We start from the raw sequence: 11035 nt of genomic DNA, 5'->3' as shown, positions 1-11035 counted from the left end.
GCCATTACTTGAAGATGGGTTCGATCTGATGCATCCTGCTGTGTTACATAGTATTCAGATTAGTTGCTCTTTGGAAAGTAAGATAATAGAAGGCTAGAAAACCGATAAGGGAATATTCCACATCAAAGAGAAAATCAAAGAAAAGCCATCTCAGCACTTTAAAGTGGATGAACAGGGCGTGTTGTGGTTTGATGACCATCTTGTGGTTCCCAAGGATCGAGAGCTTAGGAATAAACTCATGGATGAAGCTCACCTTTCTAAGCTATCTAGCCATCCCGGAAGTAGTAAGATGTATCAAGAACTAAGATCTCGTTATTGGTGGACCACAATGAAGAAAGAAATCACAGCATATGTTGCCAGATGTGACACATGTTGTAGAGTGAAAGCTATTCATATGAAACCTGCTGGTATGTTGCAACCCTTGTCAGTCCCTAGTTGGAAGTGGGACGATATAAGTATGGATTTTATCTCGGGTTTGCCCACTACTCAAAAAGGACATGATTCAATTTGGGTGATTGTGGATCGTCTTACCAAGACCACTCATTTCCTACCTGTCAAGACAACTTATCGACCACCTCAATATGCCGAGAAGTATATCACAGAAATTGTGAGGCTGCATGGTATACCAAAGACCATAGTATCTGATAGAGGCTCATAGTTCACGGCTCACTTTTGGGAACATTTACACAAAGGCTTAGGAACTAGTTTGATTCGTAGTACCGCTTATCATCCTCAGACAGATGGTCAGACTGAACGAGTGAATGCTGTTTTGGAGGATATGTTAAGAGCCTGCGTATTGTCTTCTAAGGGATCATGGGAGTCATGGTTACCATTAGCTGAGTTTTCTTATAATAATAGTTATCAAGAAAGCATCAAGATGGCTCCATTCGAAGCTTTGTATGGCAGAAAATGTAGAACACCATTGAATTGGGTCGAGCCTGGAGATAGAAGGTATTATGGCATTGACTTTGTAGAAGAAGCCGAGAAGAAAGTTCATATTATTCAGCAAAATATGAAGGCAGCCCAATCACGTCAGAAAAGTTATGCAGACAGAAGAAGGAGACCCCTGGTGTTTGAAGTTGGTGACTATGTTTATCTGAAGGTCACACCAATGAAGAAGAAAAGGTTCGGAGTCCGAAGAAAGCTTGCCGCGAGATTCATAGGACCATACAGGATTTTGGAAAAAAGAGGTCCAGTAGCTTATAAGTTAGAGTTACCTGAGACAATGAGTACCGTCTTCCCAGTTTTCCATGTATCACATCTCAAGAAATGTTTGCGTGTTCCGGAGGAAAGAATAAAACCTCGAGGCATCCAACTCAAATCAGATTTGGTGTATCGTGAACAACCGGTCCGTGTTTTGGACACTAAAGAACGTGCTACTTGGAATAGTGTGGTGAAAACATACAAGATATAGTGGGATCATCATGATGAGGGAGATGCAACTTGGGAAACGGGAGAGTATCTATAAAAAGCTTATGAAGATTTTTATAACAAATGGTTCGTAACCCAAATCTCGGGACGAGATTTTTATAAGGGGGAGGGCTGTAACACCCCGGTGTTATGCCAGCATTTAGGCACTGCAACTCATGCATATCATGCATCATCAAGCATCCTAATCATACATACCTAATCATGTAAATAACAACTAAAACACTGCTTCGAAACATACGAAACATGTTCGTGAAACGTAAATGTTGCATACACCTGTTTAAGAGTTGTTTTGCCCAAATTATGCTTGCTAGGTTAGTAAAACATGTTTGGCTATGCTTGTAAATCATCTAGAATTATTTAGCACAATTTTTGGAGCGAAGTTTGTATTCAAATTATTGCAGAATTTTGCCCTAAAAATAATTCCCCCAAAACTAGGGTTTTGAGTTAAAATTGACTTTGATTTTATAATTCAAAATCTAGATAGAATTGGACTTTGGTCATAAAAGCAAAGTTGTAGAGAATTAAATTCTAATCAACTTTCATTTTTGTACATTTTCAAAAGATGTCATTTTCTTGCTCAAAATGATATTTGAAAACTGGTATTTGAAAATCTCTTGAAAACATAATTTGAAAAAGGCCTTTCTTATTTCGCGGGCCGCCGCCTCGCTTCTCGGCCCATGGTCGAAGCTGGCCCAGCGAGCCTCCCGCAGCGCCGTGCGCCTCGCCTCAGCCCAGACTAGCCCTGCGCGCGTCTGGCCTGCTGACCGCGCTGCGCCGCGCCGTTCGCCCGCGCCGCGTCCCGACCATGGCAGAACACGCCTGCCGCGTGGCGGCTATGCGCCGTCGACGCCGCCGCACGTCGCGGCCGGCCTGCGTCTGCTCCCACGCGCCCGCCTACACCTGTCGACCGCGCTGCGCTCCTCTCCACTCCATCCCGCCCGCTCTCTTGCTCTCCCGTGCTCGCCCCTCCTCCTGCGCACAGCGAGCTCGCCACCGAGCGCCACCGCAGCCCGCCGGGCGAATTCGCCGCCCCTCCTCCACCTCGGCCAGCAATCAAGCGCCAGCAGCTCCGCCTCGCTCTCCGGCACTTGGTGCTCGCCATTGTGCCATCTGTTGAGCCCAGGTAGCGCATTCTCGTGCCTTGCCGCCGTCGGCCATGGCGCCACCGTGCTCGGCCGCCGTGGAACTCCCCCTTCCTCCCCTTCTCCTCCCTGCCTAGCAGCCTACCCGCATTCGCCAACTCCTCGCAAACCTTAGGCACTTGCCCGCTTGCCCTGACCTAGCCAGCAATGGCCGCCGGCCCCGCTGGCCGAGCCGCGCCGCCACGATGTCTCGGCGCCGGCGTGAACGCCCTTCGCCTCGGCTGAGCTGGGTCATGTGGCCGTGGGCCGAAGCCACTGCCAGGACGCCGCACCCCCGTCGCTCGGCCTGAGCTGGGCCAAGTGTGGCCGTGGGCCAGCTGATTCCCTCGGGCCGGCCCAGTAGCAATACGATGTTTTATTTTCAGTTTTTCTTTATTATTTGAAAAGAGAAATGATTTGGAAAATGTTTGGATACTCAAAATTGCTCCAAATCTGTTGAAATAAATTTTGCTAGGTTCCTTATCACCAGATCTACTTGGGAAAATTATTGCATGTCATTTTTGAGATACTTTTCTGTGGAACTTTATTTAATCATGGATATTGCTGATAACTTGAAAAATGTGTAGAAAAACCTATAGGCTTCAGAAAAATATGATTCCAAGTTTGTTAATCTTCTTATGTAATGTACTTCCTAGGAAAAATATGTGTCATGCATGTACTATAGAAAAATTATGAGGTGTAGTTCAAGTACCTTTAATGGCTGATTTTTGTTATTTTAGCTAGAGAGCAAACTTTGTATAAAACATGCATGTGATAATTTTTGTACAGTGATTGTATGCTATGAAGATCATAGGAAAAATGCTAACTCTGTTGTTGGACACTTTTCACAGTAGAAAGTATTTTCATGTTCATAATCATGCCATAGCTTGTTATTTTTGTGTAGGCTAATCCACTCATTCAAATACCATGAAAATCTGATAGTAGACTACTTAGGGTAGTAATGTGCTATGGTAATTTTTTAATATTTTTCTAAGCAATAAAAATAGAGGTTGCTATTCAAACCTATTATTAATTAGGGTTTAATCAAGTGTTGCTTTATGTGTGATTAAGAAATTAGTGAATCTTTGGTGTATCTTTGAAGCATTTAATAAGATGTGTTGATGTAGCATATTAGTAGCAGAAGAGAATGCAGTAGATGACATGTGCTTGTAGTATATGTTCTTGGATGATGTTGACTACCTTGCATTCAAACATATCCATTGTATTCATCTCATTCGATGCACCGATTGCATAAGCGCTTACGCACATTGCATCATACAGGATCGCAAACTGAGAACCCAGTCGTCATACCCGAGGAGCCCGAGGAGCAGCTCGAGGTGCAGCCGCAGGAAGTGCCCGAAGCCGACGAGGAGGACGTTGAGGAACTTCCGAAGTGCCCCGATCACCGCCCGAGCTCCTTCGAGAGAGGCAAGCCTCGGAGCATTTTCTCCCGGTTTGCAATTATTAATTAAATGCTTTACTTTAATTGATGCATTACGTTCAGGAGTTGTTTGCAACCGTTGCTGCATTATACCTTGTCTACCTTTGTTATACTATATCCTTGTTACCCTGGTATCCGCAGTCGAGTCAATGCTTAGCTGGCTTAGACCGGTAGAAGTCGGGTGATTTCCTATCACCTGCGAGCTATAGGTGGTTACCTGGATCTGCTTGGATGACTATGAAGTCATGATATAACTAAGTGTTAAATGAAGTTGAGACCGGACGGAGACTTACAGAGTTTTGGACTGTAGTGCTTTCCGTCTATGTCGATTAAGGACCGACTGTTGTTGGGCCTCGAGTCATGTTGAACGCATGCCTTACATTTAGCTGGCCGGATAAAGTACCTTCCGATCGCGAAGCTGGGAGATTATTCGGGCCGAGTGGATTGCCCGCAGCGCACTGTGCCGGAGCAGGTGTGGTAGGACACGGGGGCGAGATGATAAGACCAAAGTGCAGTCGGTCGGCCCCCGGGTACATGTGGTTCCTGGCAAACTCGAGATACCTGGATAGTTGACTCGGTGATCAATACCTCACTTTAGTGGGTGAGTGAGGTTTGTGTAAGGAATAAATCACTAGCTGGTTAGGAATCGATTCGAATCACCATCGCTCCTGGATAGTGAGCACTTGACTTGAGTGACTTCATCATAGTAATGTTGATGGAACACTTGGACAGTGATAATGAATATGACATTATGGAAGTTGTTTAATGATCATTGGTTATCATTATCTGCTTAATCACATGTTTGCTCTAGTATAGGTGCAAATCTAGTCGACAGGTTAATAACAATTAACTTGACAATAATGCTTTTGAAACAGGTCTTGAAATGCTAAAAATGCTTCTTTTTGCAAATGAGTCAGCTACCCTACTATAAAGCCCTTCATAATCCTTGGTGTCACTTATTTTTGGTTATGTCGGGTAAGTCTAGCTGAGTACCTTCTTGTACTCAGGGTTTTATTCCCACTTGTTGCAGATGGGCAGATGTATTACGGCTACTGTATCAACTGCCTTTATCCTACGATGGGTGATGCTTAGGACCATGGGCATGGTCATTCCTTACGTCTCGTCTAATGCTTTTGTTGGAGATGATCATTCACTGGCACTGTATTTGAACTCCGTGTGAGTGTGTGTGGTTTGAACAAATGGCTTCCGCTACTTTTATTCGAACTTGTTTTGTAATAACTATGTTTAAACTCTGATGTATCTGAGATGCAAACTTTTATGTAATATGTGATGGTGACCGCTAAACTTATTGTGATCTTGGCTGTAATGGAAGTTGGTTTGAAATCCTTCGTGATTTCACGGACTACCAGGTTATACGGGCTTAAGTTTGCTAAATCGTCTACTCTGGCGAATGATTTTCTTACTTAATTTCGTATAATTGGTCGGTTCTGTTACACATACCGGGCATGGATACTTCCCGTGGACACACCAGCCGACGAATATCCCATACGCCAGGAAGTCATGCATGGAGTATTGGTACCAAACATACATTTTGAAGTTCCTCCTTGTAGCTCGGTCGTAAGTCAATACGCCTTCATTCCAAGCCTCGATCAATTCATCATAAACAGGCTCCATGTACACACCCATTTTGTCTCCCGGGTGTCCAGGAATTATCAACGTCAAGAATATGTTTTGCCGTTGAAGTAGGTCCCTGGGGGGGAGATTGAGGGGGATAGCGAACACGGGCCAACAAGTGTATGGGGCCGACATCATTCCATAAGGATTGAACCCATCCGTTGCCAGCGCAACACGTACATTACGGGCCTCTTCATCTTTGCCATGATGCTTGGCATTAAAGCTTTTCCATGCTTCACCATCTGCTGGATGTATCATCTTGTCTTTATTGTATCGAACACCATTCTTGTGCCATCTCATCTGTTTCACGGACTCCTCTTTCATGAATAGCTGTTGGAGCCTCGGTATGATCGGAAGGTGTCGTAGGACTTTCATGGGGATCCTCTCATTCTGCTCCTTCTTGCCATCACCTTTGTCTACCTCCACATATCTAGAGGATTTACACTTTGGACAGTACTTTGCATCCTTGTGTTCTTTCCTAAATAGGACGCACCCCTTTGGACAACAATGTATCTGGTCATACGGCATCTTCAGTGCCCGAAGGAGTTTCGTTGACTCGTACAAGTTTGGAGGCAGCTGATGACCCGCCAGAAGCAGATCCCCAATAATTGACACCATATCATCGAAGCATTTTCGAGTCATGTTGTGCTGTGACTTCAACCCCAATAGACGCCCAATGGCATCCAGTTGAGAAATCATTGTCTTCTCATGTAGGAACTTCTGTGCCAATTCCAACATGTCCAAGAACGCCTTAGCGCTTGGCTCTGGCTCCTCCTCCCCATCCTCTTGCTCATCCTCCGTACGTCCTTTAGCGAACATCGCATCCGCATAGTCACCTAACCATCCTGCTACCCCGCCATCACCATCAAATGCCTCCAAGCCTCGTCTCACGACCTCCTCTCTAGGACGGTAGGGTTCACCATGGTGCACCCACCGGGTATAGTTTGGCATAAATCCATACTTGCAAAGATGCTTCATCATGACTTCCCTTGTTCTTCTTTTCTTGTTTTCACATTCGCTGCAGGGACAGAATGTGTCTCTCGCTCCCTTAGCTGCCTTAAATGCATGGTCCAAGAATTTCTCGGTCTTATCCATCCATTCACGGGTGATTTGAGACTGACTTGGGCGTCCCGTGTACATCCACTCACGGTTATCCATCCTCTAGCATATACACATAACGGAGTAAAGTAACCATCAATCGCATCTGCACGGCGTGCCTACTGTCTAATAGGTGAGGATAGGTCCTAATCCCACCCGCGGATGTGTAGATGAGGTTAGTTTCCATGCTCTACTCCGATCCGAGATAGAATTTTGGCAGCACCTACCCGCTGCTCTCCCGATACACGTCCTGGAAGGGAGAGTGTGTATTCGGAGAACAACAGGGAGGTGGTGCCGAAACTTCATCTCGGATCCGAGCAAAACATGGAAACTAACCCATCTACGCATCCGCGGGCTATCCAATTACACCTGGACAATCTGAAATAGATACGGTCATAGATATGCGGAGATCCGCATACCTCCAATCGTATATGTTTCGGACGGGAGACGCCTAACTGGGCTACACCGATCTACGTACGACAACGGTAAGGAAAAGAGCTTAATTATACCTAGGGTGGCGGTGGAGAAAGGCTAGCGACGCAGTGGTGAGTCGGTGCAGTGGCGAGTCGACGCTGTGCAGGCAGGACCGCAGCGCCGACGAAGACGATCGGGGTCGCCTAGGTGCTCCGATTCCCCTGCGACAGGTCCTGCTTTGCAAAAGAAGAAAAACAGCACTATAAGTACAAAATTTCGGCAGAACCTCCCCTGGATGGGGAGGTTTCGATAACCTGCAAGAAAAACCATCGGCACGATGGCCGACGTCCACATTTGGGGCACGATGGCCCACACATCCACAATTTCGGCACGAAGCCTGTCAACACATAAACGGTGCGATGGCCGACAACCAGAACGGGACGGTTCGTATACCTTGGGCGTTGGCGGGACGTGCACGCGGAGAAGAAGACGCCGACAACGGGACAGGACGTGGCGACGGAGGCACCTCCTCCCCTTCTTCTTCCTCCTCCTCCCCTTCCCCTTCTTCTTCTCCTTCTTCTTCCTCCTTCCTCCTCCTTCCTCCACCTACCTCCTCCTTCTCTGCTCCCTGACCAGCGCCAGGGCCTGGGCTCCCTACCTCACGGACGGACAGGGGCCAGCGGCTTGCCTGGGGGCTGGCCGCAGGGGCCGGGGAGGGGGCGCGCCGGCCGGCCGGGCCCCGACGCGCAGGGACAGGGGCGCGCCGGTGGGGCCGCGCCGCCGTCTCAGGCTGCGGGGGCGCGCGGCGCGGGGTCTGCGGGGGGCACGCGGCGCTGCGGGGGCTGTGGGGGCGTGCCGGCGGGGCCGCGCCGCCGTCTCGGAGAAACTGCAGTTGTGGAGATGTCTCGGAGAAACTGCCGTCTCGGAGAAACTGCAGTTGTGGAGAAACTGCCGCCGTCCCCCAGACATCTTTTGGTACATCTTTTGGTACATTTTGAGAAACTACAGTTGCGGAGATGTTTGGGTTTTAGGCATCCGACGTCGCAACTTCGTCGAAACCTTCTCGATTTTTTATCATAGCCTCTACATGCGATAACACGACACCCAGACAAGTTTCGTGATTTTCGGACTTCGTTCAGATTTTATATAATTTAAATACACTTTTCCCGCAAGTTGTTCGTCATGTTACGTCAACAAGATGCTCGACATTTCATGTGAGTTCCTGGATAAGGCATCAACATACACCAAATATCATTAATATAATTTTTTGAATCACCAAATTCCATTATTTCATGCACCTGCAGTTCAAATTCGAAGTATGCAAAAAAATTAAACGAAACGAAAAAAACTAACGAAATATAACAAAAAAAAGTCAAAATTGTCCCAAATTTGAACAGACAGTTTTAAATAATGTGGGAAGGCCTCACAAAAAAATGAGGTAAAAAAAACAAAAAAAAACAAAAAAGGACAGGGCACTCGGGGAAGGCAGCCTCTTCCCCGAGTGTCCTGTTCTGACACTCGGGAAAGGGCCTCTTCCCCGAGTGCCTTCTCTGACACTCGGGGAAGAATTTTTGTTTTTTTAAGTTTTAACGGCGTGGGCGGGGTGAACTGTCAAGTAACATGTTTCTTTGCCGAGTGCCGATCTTCCCCGAGTGTTGCACTCGGGGAAGAGGGCCTTTGCCGAGTACTGCTCTTTACCGAGTGCCATGATCTCTGCGGCACTCGGAAAAACCTCTCTTCCCCGAGTGCAACACTCGGGAAAGATCTTTCCCGAGTGCCCGATTTTTGGCACTCGGGGAAGCCAGAGACACTCGGGGAATTTTGTCTCTCCCGTAGTGTTTCATACTGTAGAAATTTTCAGTGTATTTCGAAGGGCTTGTTTAGTTGGCGAAATCTTTGGCGAAATGGTACTGTAGCACTTTCGTTGTTATTTGACAATTAGTGTCCAATCATAGTCTGATTAGGCTTAAAAGATTCGTCTCATGAATTTCGTCTAAACTATGTAATTAGTTTTATTTTTTATTTATATTTAATGCTTTATGTATGCGTCCAAAGATTCGATGTGACGAGGAATCTTGAAAAATTTTGGGAACTAAACACTACCTAACATGAAGTCGGATCTCTGAGGAAAATTACCCTGTGGTTTTCTCTCTCTTTGTTTTCTTTTGACCTATAAAGATCATTCTTTTATATGTTCCGATATTTCATAGTATGATGCGAGTTGCTAGGACACTCTGCTCCTGAGTTTTGTCTGTCCCTCTATTTTAGGAATCCTAGGCCCTTACCGTACCAAAAGATACCACGAAATAAAAAAGATAGATTTTTTTCACCAATCGGGGTCAGCGCCACATAACCTGTGCTATTGTATTTTTATAATCACATTTCAGTATTTCATCCACTGCTAGGTGAATCTCGACCATATATACATGAGCAGAGAGTGGCACTTTTGTGATATGGATGATCGACGCAACTATTTCTTCAAGGTTATGTCGGGTAAACAAAAGAGCCAACTGTAAACAAAATGAAGGGCACAAACCAATACACCAAGATCAATAGAAGGTCATCAACCTGTGACCTCAATGCATCTGGTAATAACATGACTAATACTATTATGTGTAACTGTGTATAACTCATGTGCAGTTCTGGTTAATTCCTACTGTTAGACAATATAGGTCTAGCAGCGACTGTAGGAGAGGTAGTCCAGGTTCTATGTATATCTTTGGGTTGTTATACAAGGAAGTAGATGAGTGATTCTAGGAATCAGTTTGTTGTAATCATGATCTTGTATCCTACCACGGTGGAGGCTGTTTCCATCTATATAACACAAAACCGAGGATCCCAAGGGGTAACCTCGTTAACCTATTTCGTTTTACATGGTACCAAGAGCCATCTTCCACACGGAGCTCTTCAATGGCGTTCGTGAGTTCATCCTCATTGCCTTCTGCTGCTATGTTTCCCATTTGCTTTCTTCCAACCAATGAAAAACTCACCCGAGCGAATTTTCCTTCGTGGACAGCTCAGGTTCTCTCGGCCCTGAGAGGGCATCAGTTGGCCGGGTACATTCATCCAGAGGCGCAGTCGCCGTCTCCCTTCCTTGCCCCGGAGAAGGAGAAGGAAGATTCGAAGGAACCCCCAAGCCCAACCCAGAGTATGACGCATGGGTGGCGAAGGATCAGATGGTCCTCAATTACCTCCTCTCCAACATGTCCAAGGAGATCCTTGGGCAGGTGAATCAGGAGATCACCGCGTCGGGCGCATGGCATGCACTCGAAAAAATGTTCTCCTCCTCCTCCCGTGCGCGAGTCATCTCCACGCGCATGGCCTTGGCTACGGCCACGAAAGGTACAAATTCCATTAGTGAATATTTTGGGAGGATGAAAACCTTGGCAGATGAGATGGCATCGGCTGGACGCAAACTTGAGGATGAGGAGCTTGTCTCCTACATCCTTACGGGTCTCGACATCGACTTTGACCCTGTCGTCTCCGCTGTCACTGCACGTGTGGAGCCTATCTCCGTCGCTGAGCTGTACACCCAGCTCATTAGCCATGAGCAGCGTCTTGAGATGCGTAGCGGCGGCGGGAACCAGTCCTCGGCCAACATGGCATCGAGGGGAGATCGTGGGGGCAGCGGCAACCGCAGCGGTGGCGGTGGCCGTGGCGGCTCCGGAGGCTCCGGTCGTGGAGGCTACGGTCGCGGCAACAAAGGAGGTCGCGGTGGCGGTGGTGGCCAACGCAAACAACCCTTCCAACCGGGGGTCTACTGCCAAGTCTGCACCAAGGAAGGTCACACCGCCATAGGCTGCTTCAAGCGTTTTGACGCATCGTACACGCCTCCACAGAAGTCGGCATCATCGGCAACAGCATCCTACGGCGTGGACACCAACTGGTATATGGA

General features: G+C 47.1%; 1 non-coding gene across 1 annotated transcript; it reads left to right on the top strand.

Annotated features, from left to right (window-relative positions):
* The first annotated feature begins 10553 nt into the window (after positions 1–10553).
* On the top strand, positions 10554–10692 carry LOC136541054 (small nucleolar RNA Z247). Its single transcript, XR_010780159.1, has one exon. It is a non-coding gene; the product is annotated as a small nucleolar RNA Z247 (small nucleolar RNA).
* Positions 10693–11035: the final 343 nt, after the last annotated feature.

Source organism: Miscanthus floridulus, chromosome 2 (assembly GCF_019320115.1).
Source record: "Miscanthus floridulus cultivar M001 chromosome 2, ASM1932011v1, whole genome shotgun sequence".
Classification (NCBI taxonomy): domain Eukaryota; kingdom Viridiplantae; phylum Streptophyta; class Magnoliopsida; order Poales; family Poaceae; genus Miscanthus; species Miscanthus floridulus.
This window is presented reverse-complemented; position numbering and strand designations above follow the sequence as displayed.